The sequence below is a fragment of the Peromyscus maniculatus genome, chromosome 10 (assembly GCF_049852395.1).
Source record: "Peromyscus maniculatus bairdii isolate BWxNUB_F1_BW_parent chromosome 10, HU_Pman_BW_mat_3.1, whole genome shotgun sequence".
Classification (NCBI taxonomy): Eukaryota; Metazoa; Chordata; class Mammalia; order Rodentia; family Cricetidae; genus Peromyscus; species Peromyscus maniculatus.
Window position 1 is genome coordinate 100,067,706 of NC_134861.1, and position 18,428 is coordinate 100,086,133.

An 18,428-nucleotide genomic window follows, 5' to 3' on the forward strand; every position below is an offset into this window, starting at 1 on the left:
GCTTGCTATTAGCTCTGACCCCCAGGCAACTTTATTTATTAACATACAAATAAAATCACATTTCAGTACAAATAAAATACCACCATAATTAAGCCTCTGAGTGGTTATTCAGGAACTGACAGGCAGGAGAGAACTGGCCATTTAATGATGAGTGTTGGTACTCAGCTCAATTCATCCTTTTCATTCAGTTTTGAACTGTAGCCTGTGGAATGATGCCACCCACATCTTCCCTCTTTTGTTAATTCTAGAAACACCTTCATAGACACACCCAGAGGTGTGTTTCAATTGTCAGTCTAAATCTCAACAAATTCATCTTGACGATTAAGATGAATTACATCACACAGCACTTCTATTTACTTCTAGTTAAGGAAGATGAAAACTAAGAGTCCATCACTGGTCAGTCCACAGGCCGCCCTTAGCAAAGGTGGCTCAGTTGGATCCAGCTGAGGCGCAGTGGTGAATGAACTTCAGTGCCTACCAGGGATCTGATGAACATCATCATGTAAAGTATGGCTTCACCCTGGAATCCGATGCCTGAGAGACTGAACAGCTATGAGATATGAGTAAGACAGAAAAGTCTCCCAGGATGTAGGAGGGAGTAATTTATATTTGACCTGACAGAGTTGGAAGCTTTTGTCCAGGCTAGAAGCAGGTGAATGGTGCCAACAGTGTGAGGGGCTGGTAAGGTGGCTCAGTGTTCAAACCCAGTGCTGCCAAGCCAAACAACCTGTGTTCAGTTCCTGGGACCAATGCGATGGGAGGATGTGGTGATATTTTATTTGTGCTCTAACAAATAAAGCTTGCCTGGGGATCAGAGGAAAAAGCCAGCCACTTTATTAAACATAGAGGTCAGGCAGTGGTAGCACATGCCTTTAATCCTAGCACTTGGGAGGCAGAGATTCATCCGGATCTCTGTGAGTTCAAGGCCACACTAGGAACAGAGCCAGGTATGGTGGCACATGCCTTTAATACCAGCACTAGGTAACCATAGAGGTCTGGAGGTCTGTACAGACCGACAGGAAGTGATAGAGCTGGGCAGGAAGAGGAAGTGATGTAGCTGGGCAGAGAGAAGTAAGATGGCAGGGCACAGAAAGGTGTATAGTTGTGAGTACACAGGAAGTAGCTCTCTTGGGCTGAGGATTTCCTAGAGGTAAGAACTTGTGGCTGACTTGTCCTGTTCCTCTGATCTCTCAGCTTTCACCCCAATATCTGACTCTAGGTTTTTTATTAATAAGACCATTTAGCAATTCACATTACAGGAGGATAGGACAGATGATAATTGGTCCTCTGACCTCCACATATGCACTGTGACACATTCAGGCACACACACACCACAGCACAGTGAATGAATGGATGAATGAATGAGTGAATAAATGAATGAGTGAGTGAGTGAGTGAATGAATGAATGAATAAATAAATAATAAATAAATAAATGTAGTTTTTAAGCTTAAAATCATATATTGAGTGAAACCTGACAAGGAAGCCAGAGGCTTTTAACATGAGGAAGGGCTCCCTGCCCACAATGGGAGCTTGACAAAAAGTAGACCTGCTGACCAGTTAGCTGGGAGAGTTGGGCAGCCTTAAGGGTGGATTACTGTGGGATGGTCTTTCTGTACACTGTGAATATGTGTTGCTCTCATTAGTAGATAATAAAGTTGTTTTGGCCTATAGCCAGGCAGAATAAGGCAGGAGGGGAGAGCCAAATGGAGATACAGGAAGAAGAAAGGCAGAGTTGGGGCAGATGCCATGCAGCTGCCCAAGGAACAAGATGCCAGAGAACTGCAAGCCATGGACCATGTGGCAATACATAGATGATTAGAAATGGGTTAATTTAAATGTAAGAGCTCGTTAGTAATAAGCCTGAGCCATTGGCCAAGCATTTATAATCAATATCAGCCTCTGTGTGATCATTTGGGAAGTGGCTGTGGGACAGGACAAAGAAGAACCTCCAGTGGACATGTTCTGGAACGCCTCTAATTTGCACTACTGAATTGTATTGGTGGAGACAAAAACTATATCCATGCTGCTATTGTCATTTCTAGAATATGCTGCTGCCTTGAAATACTAAAGACACTGAAAATAAAGGAGAAACAAGACCTAAAAGGCCTTGACTGTACCATATAGAGGAAGAAGGGAGTACTCATTAGCCGCCCGCCCCCTACACTCAGCTCCCCACCCCCCAGCTCCTCCCTAAGAGGACAACAGACCTACACAGTCTTGCTGACCCAGCCTTAACTCAAGCAAACTGACTGTTCGAGCCGGTACTAAAAGACAAAGAATAAATAAATAAAAAACCTTCATAGGATTTACTGTGTGTACACACATGCATGCATCTGTGTGTGTGAGTGTGTGTGTGTGTGTGTGTGTGTGTGTGTGTGTGTGTGTACAATGCTGAGTATCAATCCCAGGCTTGTCTGTGCTCGGTCAGCTCTCTACCTCCGTGTCTTCAACCCCTTCCATACATTCTGCAGGATGTCTGTCCCTTCCTTTATATTTCTTCTCTTTTCTTCACCGTTTTCTTTTCACGTCTCTTCACCAAACGCCACTTGCCTCAGTTCCATGTGCTTAGCAGAAACAACCATGGCCTGGGTGGCCCCAGCAGCGCACATTCATGCCACACAATTCCGGATGCTGGAAAGTCCAGTTGCAAGCTGCTAGGTTTTGTGGGGGTCTGCTTCCTGGTTTGTGGTGGCCATTTTCTCCGCATCCTGCTCTGTGACCCTCAGACTCCTAGTAAAGTTGAACATAATTCTGTCAGCTATTCAGTTTTACTCACTGTGGTACTTGTTCAGTAACTGTCAGAATTTTTTTTCTTTCTATTTTTCAGGACTGGAGATTAAACCCCAGGACCCACATATACTAGGTAAGTACTCTGGCACTGAGCTACATCCTCAGTCTTGGATCAAGCAAATCTTTAAAAAAAAAAATGTAGACATGGGAAGATGTTGGTCAGAGAACACAGACTTCAGTTACGTGGGCAGGGCAGGCGTTTGCGTTGACTGTATGATGGCTATGGTTACTAATAAGTATTGTATATTTCAAAACTGTTGGGAGATCATTTCAAATGTTCTGGCCACACACATAAACACACAAAGAAGTAACAAGCATGAGATAAAGCCAGGTGATAGAAACCTTAATCCCAGTGCTTGGGAATCAGAGGCAAGAGGATCATGAGTTCAAGGCCAGCCTGGGCTACACAGTGAGACCCCCATCTCAAAACAAAATCAAAACACATATAAAGAGATAGATACATTAATTAGCCCAATTTAATTATCCTACAGTGTATACACATATCAAAGCATCATATTCCACCCTATAAAACATACAATTATTATTTACCTGATTGATTTTTTAATGTTGGGATCACAGATGTGTGCCACTATGCCTGGCTCAATTTTAAAAGAAATTTTAAGTCTAGCATGCTAGCTGACACCTGTAACATCAGCACCCAGGCAGCTGAGAAAAGAAGATCACCGAGAGTTCGAGGCCAGCCTAGATTCTAGGCCAGCCAGGGCAATAGACTGAACCCTATTTCAAAAGAGAAAAGTAGTTCCTCAAGAAACACACATACTAAAATTAATGCTTAAACTGACACTTTGAATTTTTTTCAATTTGGAGCATCAAAGAGAATAAGTTGTTGAAATTTTTCTTTCTTTTTATTAATTTTTTAGATCAGCATAAAGTAATGAGTTTCATGACGGCATCTTCTCTGTCCCTGATGGCCTTTCCCATGCCCAATGCCTCCTTAAATTCTTAATGCAAATAAAATACACTTCATAGATAGGATACCAACATAAATACCCTCACTACCAACCCAATATTTAACGAACAGTAGGTGCCCAGTGAATACCCTTTGGATGAATAAATAAAAAGAGGAAGCGAGAGGTGATTTCCAAAAAAGCAGTCCAGAAACACCCTTTGCTAGAGAGAAGAGACATTGAGTGGAAGACCCCAGAAGTTTAAAAATGCACAGTCAGGAGTTCTTTCTACTGACACCATCGTCTCTTGCAAGGGCTTGGACTGCTGGCTCCACCTTAACCAAAGGCTCAGTGGTTAGAGTAATGTCCTAACTCGGGGCTCCCCAGGAATGGTTTTCACTCCGGGCTTCTCCACCATCCCTCGATGCTGTGTCTTTTTCTTGAATACAAATAAAAGGTAAAATACTGGCTTTGGTTACAGCATGCTGGAGCTCCCATCAGGAGGTGATGCGTACAACTGGAAGCATGGAATGCATTTTAACTCATTTTCTCTGCTATCGGCAGAGGCAACACCAGCACCGTGCAAAGCCACGCTGTGGATCGGTGCTAAGGCTGCTTGGGAAAGACTTACAAGAAGGTGAGGTGACAGCTACGTCCTTGCACCACCTCCCAGCGACCGCAGGGCAACAGAAACAAACACTTACCGCCCCATTCTCTGGATAGTTCCTCGGCAGTTACCATGGTGAAAAGTAAAGTCAGGAGAAATGAAAACTACTGTGTTATGGAAACTACCCTACAAAATGACAAGCCTCCACTTTCTACACATTACCCCCTGAGCCATCTTGTCTCACACAGCGTAGGACAACATTCTCTAACCTGGGTTCCTTGATAAAATAAAATTAGGAAAAACACATGAACATATTAACATTAAATTTCTTGTTTTGTTTTTTTAAAATAGGATCTTGTATGGCACTGATTGATTTTGAACTCATTATATAGCCAAGGATAACCTCTCAAGTGCTGGGATTACAGGCATGTGCCAACCACACCCAACAACACATTAAATACTAATCATAAGATTTAAATGTTGGTGACAGTGAGATGACTGAGCAGGTAAGGCTCCTGCTGTACAAGCCTGGGCATGGGAGTTTGATTCCTGGGAAGAGTCAGCTCTTAAAAGTTGTCCTCCAACCTCCTGTGTGCGCCACCCCACACTAATGATGAAAATAAATACCTTAAAAGTAATATTAATGTTGATTATCATATAATATTGGTATAATAACATGGACATAATAAGTCCCTTGAGAAATGACAGAGTAAAGAAAATCACATTTAACATTCTTTTGGATTAAAAAAAATAACAACAATGAAACTTCTCTTTTAGGTCTTGTTGTGTGGCCCAGGCTAGTCTTAAACTCCTGACCTCAAGTGATCCTCCAGTCCCAGACTTCTGAACAGTTGGAACTATAGGTTCATGCCAACATACTCAGCTCTCATTTAATTCTTTCCTCTTTTTTTTTCTTCTGGAGCTGAGGATCGAACCCAGGGCCTTGTGCTTGCTAGGCAAGCGCTCTACCACTGAGCTAAATCCCCAACACCCCCCCCCTTTTTTAAGATAGAATCTCAGTCTGTGTCCTCACATTGGTCTTGAACTCACTATGTAGGCCAGGCTAGCCCCTAACTACCAGCAACCCTCCCACATCAGCCTACTGATCCTGGTATTCACAAGCCTGAACTACACTCTCTGCTATATGTAACTGTAGCTGGAAGTTTTCCTGTGTCCTGCCCAGTCCTGCAGCTGCTCAGACCCAAGTAAACACACAGAGGCTTATATTAATTATGAATTGCATGGTCAATGGCTCAGGATTCTCACTAGCTAGCTCTCACATCTTAAATTAACCCATTTCTATAAATCTATACTTTGCCATGTGGCTCGTGGCTTACCGGTACTTTACATCTTGCTTCTTCTGGTGGCGGCTAGCAGCGTCTCCTCTCTTTGCTTTTCTCTCTCTAGTTGGAATGTCCTGCCTAACTTTTTTCTGCCTCGCATTTGGCCAAATACCTTTTTTTATCAACCAATCAGAGCAGCACATATTCACAGCATGCAGAACGATATCACCCATCATTTCCCCTTTTCTTTCTATTCAAAAGGAAGGTTTTAACTTTAGCATAGTAAAATTACATATAACAAAACAGTTATCAAGCAAGAATTATAGTTACAATATCTAGTCTATTTGTATTTGGCAAAATTAAAGAAAATATTCTATCTATCCTATATTTGTAAGTCTAAGGTTTCATATCTAACTTATCTTTTATCATAACCAAGGAAAATTACTATAACTATCTAGTCTTCAACTACATTGAAGACCCCAGAAGAAGAAAAAAAGGAAGACCCCAGAAGGATATATTATTACCTAAGTAAACAGGAAGCACATTGTAAGCAACTTCTAAAAATATAGAAATATATAGAAAAAATATAGACAGAGACAGCTGCCTGCCTGGACAGTCATCCAAAGTTCCTCTGTAATGTTGGGGTATCTTTCTTCAGCCAATAGGCCTAGAGTCTCTCAGTCACTTCTTTCTGTGTCCTGTAGAATGTCTGACAGTTTCCTCTGTGAAGCAGGAACCTGAAGGACCATTTTGCCTTGCAAAGTTCAGTGGTTACCTTCCTATGGGTCCTGCATGTCCAGTCAATACATTTTGTCAAGCAGTCCAGGCAAGAACAGTTTCTTGACCAAATGGCTACTTTTGCCAAGAAGAAGATAAACTCCATATAGAGTGTCTTCAATGCCCATCTTTTTCTTTGAAGTAAATCGGTGCTGCCAGGAGCAGACATGTCTCACTGTCCAGAAAGTCCAAGTTTTTAAAACACTTTAAATGCCATATTCTGTAGGTCTTTGAAGTGTTTGAAGATTATCTAATTGAATTATATCTATGTATATCTAGAAAACTTAACATGACTATAAGTTTGATTATCATACATGACTAATTATTAATCTGTATTTCTCAACTATACACCACAATCTTAAATGAGTTGCACAAACAAAATACTTTAAACAAGAGTAGAAATATACACACAATATAACAAAATTAACTTTAAATTTGTATTAATAAACTAAAATCTATAGTAATTTAAAACATTTTAAACAAGTTGCTGCTCTTTAAAAGTAGATTCGATAATCTACCCTTTCATCCTATCATTATTTATGTAGTACATATCTATATCATATTATCTGTATCATATCCCTCTTTCTTCTTCTAGAAAAAGATTGAATTTAAAATCAACCCTCTTTTAATAAAAACATCTATAAACAATATTTTGGGAATTTGGTTGTAGCTTCTCATAGTCCTTCCTACTGGCAATCTTATGGGGATCCTGAGAAAATCAAGAATTATGGTCAAGTCCTGACTGGAGTAGTCTGTGAGGCTGCATTGTCTGAGCCAGTTGCCTTGAAGCTTATCTGGATGTTGGATCATCTGGGCCATGGTGTCACTGGAGACCTTTCAGGGGGTCTTGGCTGGTCAAACCTGATCCATCTTAACCTGGAACAAATCTATAGCCTCTTGCTTCCTATGGAAACAAAAGCAGAGCTTCCTTTCCAAAGCAGCATATCCTTAGATTCAAATTTTGAAGTCAAAATACCTTTAAAATATACATATTGGTTTAACTGAGCAGCCTTTACAATCAAATGTCCTTCTGCAGTTAAAAATCCCAAGGACAATATAATCCAGACTCTGTGTGTGATTTCCATCTTTCTGTGGCTTATTTTTTATATTACCTTTACTGTCTATTTAAAGACTTTATTTTTTAAAACTACTTCTTTATATAACTGTCCATATTCATTTTCTTCCCTCTTCCAAGCCTATGTACATATTTACACACATTGTAAACCATTTAAAGTCTTATCCCATCTGAATCTGCCTTATTGTGAATCTATTGCTTTAAAATGCAGCATGACTAGGACTGAAGTGGCCGCTTAGGCTGCTGACTCCACCCACCTCAGCTTCCCAACATGGTGGAACTATGTTTACCGCCAGCTCTGGGGGAACCATGCTCATCGCTGACTCTGTGAAGCAGTTGGCCTATGCTTCCATCCAGAAGCATGTAGCCTAAAAACCTTTTCTTTCCTTCCTTTTTTTTCTGTCTGTACTAGCAAAGGCTAAATCCACCAGGCACCACACTGTGCAGCTTGGAGTTGCCTCTGTGTGCTGTGGCAGGAATCCACAGCCATGCCACTTAGCTCATGGCGGCTGGCGGCCAGCTCCTTCTCACAGGCAGCTGTCAGGAGACAAGTTGGCACTGCTGCTGGCACGAGACTGTGAGACCAGTAAGCCCAGTGTGACTCCGTTTCTGTGCATTCAGAATCTTTAAACTTTCTTAGGTTTATATGGTTCAATGCCCCACTTGGGCACCAAATGTAGTCAGAAGTTTTCCTGTGTCCCGGCTGGCCAGCGGTCAGGACAAATCTCTCCCATTCACGTCCCCCAAGTAAGTACACAGAAGCTTATATTAATTAAAACTGCTTGGCCATTAGCTCACACTTATTACTGACTAGCTCTTACACTTAAATTAACCCATAATTCTTATCTATGTTTAGCCACGTGGTTTTCTCAGTTCTGCCTTGTCATTTTGCTTCCTCTGTGTCTGGCTGGAGACTTCTGACTCTGCTCTTCCTCTTCCCAGAATTTTCCTTGTCTGCTCACCCCACCTATACTTCCTGCTTGACTGCTGGCCAATCAGCATTTTATTAAACCAATGTACAAGGGCATTATTCCACAGCACTTACCTCTTTTTAGCCCTGTATTTTCCACACTTTCTGACCTGGGATACTTTTTTAAAATGTAAAATTTGTACAACTAATATTCCATAGAACATAGTTTAGGAAGTTCTGATAAAAGGTTATTTATGTGATTATTTGATTTAAATAATCCATTTTATTCATGTATTTTATCAAGGAATATTTACTGTGTTGGTGACCATGGCTACAGAATGAAGTTCCAGAATTCTGTCTTCACACTGCCCTGGATTCAACCCTCCCAAACTGATGAGAATGCCCACTTGCACATCACAGATACTAAAACTGGACAATCCAGAGAATATTAGCATGGCTTCTGCACAAGGATGACAGGCAAACTCATGAAGGATTCCATGTTTTTAAAAAATAATTTTAAAAAATACTGATAAGAAACCCTTTGATTCCAGCTCCCACCCACAACCAACCCTTCCCTTACTGGATTTGGGGAACAATGTGTCATCCCTGGTAATCTGAATCAAATGTCTGAGTGGTTTGTCCCGAACCTCAGTGTGATGGCAAACACCTATAATCCCAGCACTAGGGAGTTTTGGGAATCATTGAAAATCAATTGTGGCCACCACTCTAGGCCAAAGTTTAAATGCCCTGTGCAATGCTAGGGAGCAGGTACTGGAGAGGAAATTCCCTGCCTGGGTCCCAGATAGGTTCCAGACCCTTCTTTATTGCTTCTAGGGCAAAGCTGGAGGTATTCTGATGTCTGCAGCTCTGTCCACTGTGATAAAGGTTGTTTTTAGGGTTTCTGGAAGTAACTGAGAAACACTGTACGTATGGTCACTTGATAGTCAAGGAGAAATCAAGCCTCCAAATGCACAGCTTGTGGCCAGCCCACCCTCCTGTCAGAGGGCCAACAGGACATTTCGAGGGTGACCACATGCACAGTGATTGTCCTCGTCAGTGCCATCACTCTGAGAACTGCTGTGTGGCTAATGGGTGCTGTTGCCGCCCTGAGCAGTGCTTGCTTTGCCGAGGCTGTCCTACTCGGCGACCCAAACCACGGAAGCTCCCCACCCACTGCAGCTGAGCATCTGTCACTGCTGTTGAGAAATTCCTCTAACCAGCCGAGGTGTGCTACAGTCTTGGTCGAGAGTCCTCTGGGGAGTTCCAAGGGCCCCAAAGCCCCCCTCTGTTGTTCCACACATGGGGTCAGCCATGTATTTCCCAGTGTCCTGTCTACCGGGACGAAGTGATAGCCTCCTCTGAGGGCTGCTACATGTGTCTCGGGGATGGCAGGGGCTCAGGGTGGGCCTGTTCCTTGGTCTGCTTCTGGGGACTGGTGTGGGGAGAGAGGTAAGGAGGGCCTGTCCTTGGTTGCTGTCTTGCTCAGATGGAGAGGTGATAAGCATGTCTCAGTGGGTGTAGACTATCAGGCCGGGATGTCTGCAAAGCCCCCAGCTTTGAGCACAGTACATGTCTGTGTGGGTGTGTTCATGTACATATGTGTGCATGTGCAGCCTGTCACATACAGACTCTGATTTTCCTTACACTTAGTTCTCTATTGGTAATTTAACCACTGTGGCACTTTTGCCTCTCAGAGGATCCTGAGCCGTGTCCACTACAGAAGCTGGAGAGAACAAAACACTTTGGCTTTGCTGAAATCTGAATTCACCTAAAGCTGGACATCTTAGAGCCGGCTCAGTGAAAATGTGCTGAGAGTTGATGGCCAGGTGCCAAAAGTTCAATTCCTGTTCGAGTGCTTTTATCTGATTATTATTTTTTGGTTGTATTGTTACATTATTTTGTTCCACATCTGCCATGATGCAGATGTGGAGGTCAGAGGGCAACTTGCAGGAGTGCAGCCATGCCCTGAGCTGTCCCACCAGCCCTCCAGTGGTTTTGTGTCCATGGAGGCATCACACCCTTTCTTACCACATGGCCAGTATTTTGGTGATTTTAAACTTTTTAAAATTTATTATTAATGTGTGTATCATGATGGGGTACTGTTTGTGCTGTGGCATGGGTGTGTGGGGGTCGGGGGATAAGCTGATGGACTCAGTTCTCTTCTCCCACTTTATATGGGTTTCAGGAACGGGGCTCAGATTATCAGCTGAGTCACCTTCCTGGCCCTCCATGATTTATAACTGTTTACACAAGAGCGCTCCTGAGTTATATTTATCTTTTCCTATGTTACCAACTTTTCGAATTCTTTTTTTAAAAGTGTAAGGAGTCTAGCAACAAATACAATTGGTAAAGAAAAAATATGTATTTTACATAATTTTTAAAACTGTGATTTAAAAAGAAACACAAAACAAAATTTATTACCATTTAACCACCTTGAAGCCAAGCATAGTACAAACTATAATCCAGTATTTGGGAGATAGAGGCATAGAGGCAGGAGTATCGGGAGCCCAAGGCTAACCTTAGCTACCAAGTTTGAAGCTAGCCTGGACTACATGATACCCTGTCTCAAAAAAAAAAAAGATAATTTTTAAAACTATTTTGAAATATAGAGTTCTGTAGTATATATTGTTTTACATTATTGTACAGTAGGTGTCTTGTCCAGAATGGTTTTTGTCTTTTATAACTGGAACAAAACCATTGAACATCTCTCTCTCTCTCTCTCTCTCTCTCTCTCTCTCTCTCTCTCTCTCTCTGTGTGTGTGTGTGTGTGTGTGTGTGTGTGTGTCTTCTTTAGATACTTACCTCATGTAGATGGAATCACAAATATTTTTTTATTTAGCATAATGTCCTTGGGTTCACGCACACTGTGGTATGTAGCAAAACTTCCTTCTTTTGTATAGATGAAGAATGTCCCATGGCTGTCCCTTCAGGAGCCTGTGACCACACTAGGTAAGTCGTATTGTCTTTCACTCTCCTGTAGACTCCTAGCCCATGCTCTGGGTCTCTTAAATTTTTCTGAGTGCCTCTTTGCTAGCCCTCATACACAGGCCTATATTAAAATGTCTTTATTAAACTTTGCATGTGCCATGCATGTGTGCACATTCACACACACACACACATAATAAATGCAATTTAAAGATTTTTAAGTCACAGTGAGAGCAGTTTGTTTCCAGCTCAAGAGCACAGCTGCGGTGTGTGTGCCCTCGGCTGAGAGTGGTCCTCCGTTGGGGAGGGTCATCCTCTTTGTCTGAGCACAGCTCTGGGAAGGACACACACAGCAAGAGAGAGGGACAGCTGCCTAGCCCAGCCACACCAGCAGGATCAACCCTGGAGACCAGAGGGGTGTGGCAGATTGCCCTCACAACTACTCCGTGTCTTGGGTTCACAGTTAAGGCAAGCTGTACCACCGTGTCGGAGAGAAGCAAGGCCATCTTTGTATTACCTAATCATTGTTGTTATTGAGATTACATAGATTGGGTGGGCATAGTGGTATACACCTGTAGAGCAAAGGAGGCAGAGGCATGAGGATCATGGCCAGCCTGGTCTACACAGGGAGTGCCAGGCCATCCTGGTCTACACAGGGAGTCTCAAGCAGCCAGGATATTCAGCCCGCCTGAAAGCCTGACGGAACAAAGGAAAGCAGAAGACTACAGTTTGCACCTCTTTTCACTCAGCCCTACGTTAGTGTCCCACATGTGAATACTACGAATGTGACATCGCTTATTAAAGACAGTGCTTTTCAGCTGCTCTCAAAAGTTTATAAATATAACATGTCAGAGTTGCTCACCGATACTAAAACATTTCCAGGGGATTTTTTTTATCAATACATTAGTAGAATGTATTAGTTTTATTATAACTTCAGTGTTTTCAGATTTACAAAGCACTAGCAATCGTATGGTCTGATTGAATCATCCCTGTACTCTTATGAGTGAAATAAATATCATAACTGAGGATTGGTGATGCAGCTCAATTGGTAGCGCTTGCCTGGCATGCAGAAAGCCCGGGCTTGATCCCCAGCACTGCATAAATCATGGTGCCATATATCTACAATCCAAGCTCTGAGACAGTAGAGACAGGAGAGTCACAAGTTCAAAGTCATCCAAAGCTGTATAGCAAGTTTGAGACCAGCCTGGGCTACATAAGACCCTGTCTCAAAATATATGTACATTGGAAAACTGAAGTAGAAACAATTTTTCCCAAGACATATTTAATAAATAGCTAAAATTCATTGCTGAGTGATTTCTCTCCAAATCCCTACTTCTCACTCCTTCACTGAGGGACACAATTATATTTGAAACAATATTTTTGAAATGATTTTTTTTTCACATCTTTTAGGGTCTCTAACTAAAACGTCTTTTATAAAGAAGGGTTGGTCCCGTGGGAGAAGTTCTCGTGAGCGAGCAGTCCCAACACTGCATCCAACTGTGAAGAGCCAACACGAAAACTGCCACACCCCCAGAGGATGGGGTCAGAGGCCCCCAGAGAGAAGGTCCTGGGGTAGAGCCTGGGGCAAGCTGTTCCCAGATGCCTTCCAAGGCTCCATTGCCACCCAGAGGCCCTGTGCTTGGGGGAGAAGCAGGAATCGCAGAGTTGGCGAGCAGCCAAGTACCATTTCATGTTCCTCCTCCGCCCCTGACACTATTATCTCCGCCGTTTTCCTCTCCTTCTCATCTCCTCTTCCCCTCCTCCACATCCCTTTTCCCTCCTCCCCATATCCTCCTCTTCCCCTCCTCCCCATATCCTCCTCTTCCCCTCCTCCCCATATCCTCCTCTTCCCCTCCTCCCCATTTCCTCCTCTTCCCCTCCTCCCCATTTCCTCCTCTTCCCCTCCTCCCCATTTCCTCCTCTTCCCCTCCTCCCCATTTCCTCCTCTTCCCCTCCTCCCCATTTCCTCCTCTTCCCCTCCTCCCCATTTCCTCCTCTTCCCCTCCTCCCCATTTCCTCCTCTTCCCCTCCTCCCCATTTCCTCCTCTTCCCCTCCTCCCCATTTCCTCCTCTTCCCCTCCTCCCATATCCTCATCTTCTTGCTAGCCTAGACCTCTTCAGAAAAGAATTTAAAATTCAATACATTGTTTTGATGGGAAATTATAAGAGTTTTGAGGACCAGACAGTGGCTCTGAGGTCAGAACACTGGCCTGGTAAGCAATGACTGGCGTTCAGAGCCTCACAATCCACATGGATGCCAGTGGGTACACCCCATCTGCTGGTTTAGCTCTTGCTTCCTGAAGACAGAGAGACGATCCCAGTGCAAGCTAGCTCTGGAGACTAGTCATCTCAGCCAGCCTTGGCTTTGATTATGAGATCTGTCTCAGAGGAATAAGGTGGAAGAACAAGGGAGAAAGACTGCTGATCTCAACCTGGGCTCTCCCAGGAACATGTACACACAATCAGGTACACTTGTACATGCTTCCCACACTCACCCACATACACATACACACTACAGACACATGAAAAGAAAAAAAGAGGAGTTTTGAATTAAGACCACCAGACAAACTAAAAATCCTTATACCTGCCTCATGGTACATGTAAGCAACATTTTCCAAAATATTTTGAAAATTTGATAATTAAATGAATTTTTATGAAGTTACAATTAAATATGGCTGGTAAATGTGACGAATCAATCTGACATGTGGGATATTTAAGTTATAGCTAAACTCAGGAATGCATATTAGAGACTCAGAATGTCCTGTGGTTGAAAGCACAGACTTGAACATTCACCAACAGGTTTAGATTTTGATTCTGGCATTTACCAACTTCCTAACAATGTTTGAGCTAGTCATGATAACAAGTGCCTATAACCCCAGCACTAGGGATTTGAAAGTTAGGGTATCTTAAGTTCTAGGCCATTTATTTTTACCGTGTGTGTGTGTGTGTGTGTGTGTGTGTGTGTGTGTGTGTGTGTGTGTACATGAGAGTTGATTCTCTGCTTCTACCCTGTGGGTCCCGTACTCAGGTCGTCAGGCTCGGGGGTAAGCACTTTTACCCACTGAGCTGTCTTCCGAGAGCTCGCCAGCTGGCTTGACTGGCAGGCCAGTAAACGCCGCCGCCGTGTGCACACCTGTCTCCTCCTCCCCGGCACTGGGATGATCGCAGCGAGCTCTGCTCACCAGGCTTTGTGGGGGCATCAGGGACCCAAACTCCGGTCCTCATGTTGTAAAGCAGGTGCTGTCTCCCCACCTCACAACACCATCCCTTCCCTTGTAGCTCTGAGTCTTAGAGATCCAACCTGAGACATTTAATAGTTCAGAACACACAGGGAGGGCAAGGATCCCCTCAAAACCAAATTAACTTAATTTGCTTATTTATTCATTCTCTGGTTTTTCTTTTCTATTTTTCCTTCTTGTTTGTTTCTTTTTCTTTCTTTCTTTCTTTCTTTCTTTCTTTCTTTCTTTCTTTCTTTCTTTCTTTCTTTCTTTCTTTTCTTCTTCTTCTTCTTCTTCTTCTTCTTCTTCTTCTTCTTCTTCTTCTTCTTCTTCTTCTTCTTCTTCTTCTTTTGTTTTGGTTTTGTTTTGTTTTGTTTTGTAATTCCAGTCTGGCTTCAAACTCCCGATGTAGCTGGGATTATCCATGTGCACCACACCCGCCTTTTGCCGTGCTCAGGGGAGAAGTCAGGCCTCCCCGCACACTGGGCAAGCACTCCAGTCCCACCCTGGTCTGACAGCGAAGGTCGGCAGATGATCAGGGAAGGCAGGAGCTGCCACAGCCGAGAGTTTGTGTCAGTTGCCTAAACAAAGACTTGAGCAAGGCCACAGCGGCATCTATTAAAACACACAGCCGTTTCACGAAACCACATAAGAATGTTTCAAGAGGGAAGTGGGGTAGAGCATTCTGGACTCATGGTTATTCTCCATGCTAACTAAGCCCCACATGTGGTGAACATCTGCAAATAAATTAAATAAATAAAGTGATCCTCATGGGCTCTGCATCCAAACCCCAGGCAGCACAGCCGGGGTCGGCACAAATGGCAGCAGCCATGTACAAGCACTCGGAAAAGCAGCGAGAGGGAAAACGTCCTCCATGTTAAAAAAGTAAGTTGGTCAACTGGTAAATAATAGACTGAGAGTTCAAAGCTTTGCCAACTTAAAAAAAAAAGTTAACATCATAATAACTTTCCATAATGAAAATAAATACAATAAAATAAAAGGACGGTGATGGTGTGTTTGCAGTAGTATACAGCTGTTACTAGCTGAGTCAATTTTTCTAAGGGAAACAATCATATCTGAAAAAAAGTACTTTATTTGGAATATTAAGAAATGCTTCATTTCAGTGCTTACGTGGCTTTTAACGGCTCCCAGTCTTCTTTCAGCAGATGAGTGGGGGCCACCAATGCTGCTGAGCTCGAGGATTCTTGCGATGACCTCACTGTGCTCTGCGAACATGTTGTCGTTTTTCAATTTGGTTACATTCCAGACCCAGGAGTGAAAGCAAGTTTATGATCAGGGAGGAAAATAAGAAAAATATTTACATTAATTCCATAATGCAACTTTTAAAAAAAAACTAAAAAAAAAAAATCCTTTGAACTGAATATATGTGGGCACACGATCCAAATAGAGAGCAGAGATGGAATGCAGGGAAAAGTCAGAAATGATGAAGGTCACCCTCTGCAGAAGAAACAAATACACATGCATGCATGCACACACATGTACATACGCGCACACACACATACAAAACACACCACGCATACTCACAAATGACCTGAGCCTTCTGAAGATGTCTTCCCAATAATGATGCATCCCAAATTCCAATTGTTAGTAACACTAGGATGTGAAGTCTCATTGAGAAGGCCTCAAATCCAAACATTAGCCAATAAGTTGACATAATTATTTAAGTGTTGTTCCGGGGCAGCAGCATCTCCTCAGCCCTTCTCACTACTCAATTAAGTAAGAAAAGAAAGAAATGTCTGTAGTACAAATTCTAACTGGTCTTAATAAAAATCTGGAGTCAGATATCAGGGTGAATGCTGAAAGATTAGAGAAGCAGAGCAGCCAGCCACTAGAAAGACTTCTTACCTCTAAGGAATCCTCAGCCTAAAAGGGCATGAGCTCCTGTTTCCTCCCGCCTTATGTTCCTCTCTCCGCCCAGCCATATCACTTCCTGTCTCCACCTCCATAGTGCTGGGATTGAAGGTGTGTGCCACCACTGCCTGGCCTCTATGGCTAACTAGTGGCTTAGCTCCGCACTCTGATCTTCAGGCAAGCTTTGTTTGTTAAAGCAAACAAAATACCACCACAAATGCCACTGGTGTTATATCCTCTTCCTGGTCACACTTGTTGAAGAAATAGTTTATAATTCTGGGATTTAGCATGCCACCATCTCCAGTTTAGCTTAGGGGGCTGGAAAGATGGCTCAGAGGTTGAGAGCACTGGTTGCTCTTTCAGAGGGTCCGGGTTCAATTCCTAGCACTGACATAGCAGCTCACACCCATCTGTAACTCCAGTTCCAAAGGACCAACACCTTCTTCTGGCCTTTGAGGGTACCATGCATGCAAGTGCCATGCATACATGCAAAGAAAATACTCATACACATAAAATAATATGAAACTTAGCTTAGGACTCTAGTGGTATCTGAGGTTCCAACCCACTCTTTTGGCCCAGAATGACGTTGAAGTCTCCTGCCTCCACTTCTCCAGAGCTGGGATTACAGCCAAGCTGCTGCTCAGCTGAATTTAAAATAAAGGGCTAATAACAGCAAAGTACAGGAGATAAACATCAACTTCTATTACCAGCTCAGCCAGTAACTTAACTAGGTAGCCTTAAACTCTTTGTGTCTCCTTTATAATGTATAAATAAAATCATAATTTAGTAAGGAGAGATATAAACTTTTATCCTTGGGGAAAGTAACCACTTAACATGATAAACTTTAAATGAGCTAATAGGATGAATTGTCACACTTTTTTAGATCCAGAAAAATGAAAAATGGTGGTATAATATTTCTTCCATAGGTGTTCTTAGAAATCCCTAACAAAGACCTTGGGATTATCACAGCAGCACTGTGATGCCTGGGTCTTGCACATGCCGAGTACATCTTCTACCCATTAGCTATATCCTCAGCATTAGAAATAGAATAAAGAAAGATGTGGTTAAATTAGGCATGGTTGTGGCACATTCCTGTTACCTTAGCATGTGGGAGACAGAGGCAGGGGGACATGAATCTGAGGCTATCTTAGAGCCACAAAGTAGGGCTCTGATTCAAAACAAAGCAAAATAAAATTAAAAGAAACAAAAAAAAAAATAAAACCAGATGTGTTTAAATGATGGCCATTTCACATTATCTGTATAGAAACTCCCTGTGGGCGAAATGTCCATCCCTTAGTTTACTTCCGTCATCTCAGAACCTTGAGCAGTGTGGAGGTACTTAAGTACTTGCTCCATTAGCTGCTAAAAGAACAATGGCCAGGTGGTGATGGTGCACACCTTTCCTCTGCACTCAGGAGTCAGAGGCAGGTGAGTTCCAGGACAGGCTCCAAAAGTACACAGAGAAACCCTGTCTCGAGAAAAAAAAAAAAAAAAAAAAAAAAAAGAATGATGGATGGAGGGGTGTGTAGCTCAGTGGTCAGACAATTGCCCAGCTGGCTTGGAGGCCTGAGTTCCATCCAGCACTAGGGAACTAAAAGAAATAGGTGGTGAAGATGATTCTGTCTGATGTGTTTTGAGACTTCTGTTCTAGATCCTTTGGTATAAAGAAATTAGTTTTCTGTTGCTAGACATTCTTTTCAACTTAAAGTCTGCTAGGCCAGAGGGTCTGTATTTCTCTAAATCCCGATAAGTCACTAACAGAGTTAAGATCTGTTAAAGTACTTTTTAAATTTTGTTTTATAAGTTTATCATGTAAAATTTATAGTATAAATTTAACAACAATAAGGACAGGAAAATCTATATGATAAAAGTAACTAAAAAATAAACTTCGTTTAAAAAAATGTTACTGCTGGGCATGGTAGTGCACACTCCAGCACTCTGGAGGCAAAGACAGGCTGATCTCTGTATGTTCAAGGTTAGCCTGGTCTATATAGTGAAGTCTAGGCTGTTACAAAAAAAAAAAAAAAAAAAAAAAAAAAGATACTATCTATTTCAACCAAAAG

General features: G+C 42.5%; 1 long non-coding RNA gene and 1 other non-coding gene across 2 annotated transcripts; one reads left to right on the forward strand and one right to left on the reverse strand.

Moving 5' to 3' along the window:
* Positions 1–8,749: 8,749 nt before the first annotated feature.
* Positions 8,750–8,855, forward strand: LOC121821012 (U6 spliceosomal RNA). The gene has a single exon (XR_006061722.1). It is a non-coding gene; the product is annotated as a U6 spliceosomal RNA (small nuclear RNA).
* A 5,856-nt stretch (positions 8,856–14,711) lies between these two features.
* LOC143267539 (uncharacterized) lies at positions 14,712–17,704 on the reverse strand. Its single transcript, XR_013042678.1, has 2 exons — positions 15,625–17,704; positions 14,712–15,044 (listed from the first exon to the last, which is right to left on the reverse strand). It is a non-coding gene; the product is annotated as an uncharacterized LOC143267539 (long non-coding RNA).
* Between the last annotated feature and the right edge of the window lie 724 nt (positions 17,705–18,428).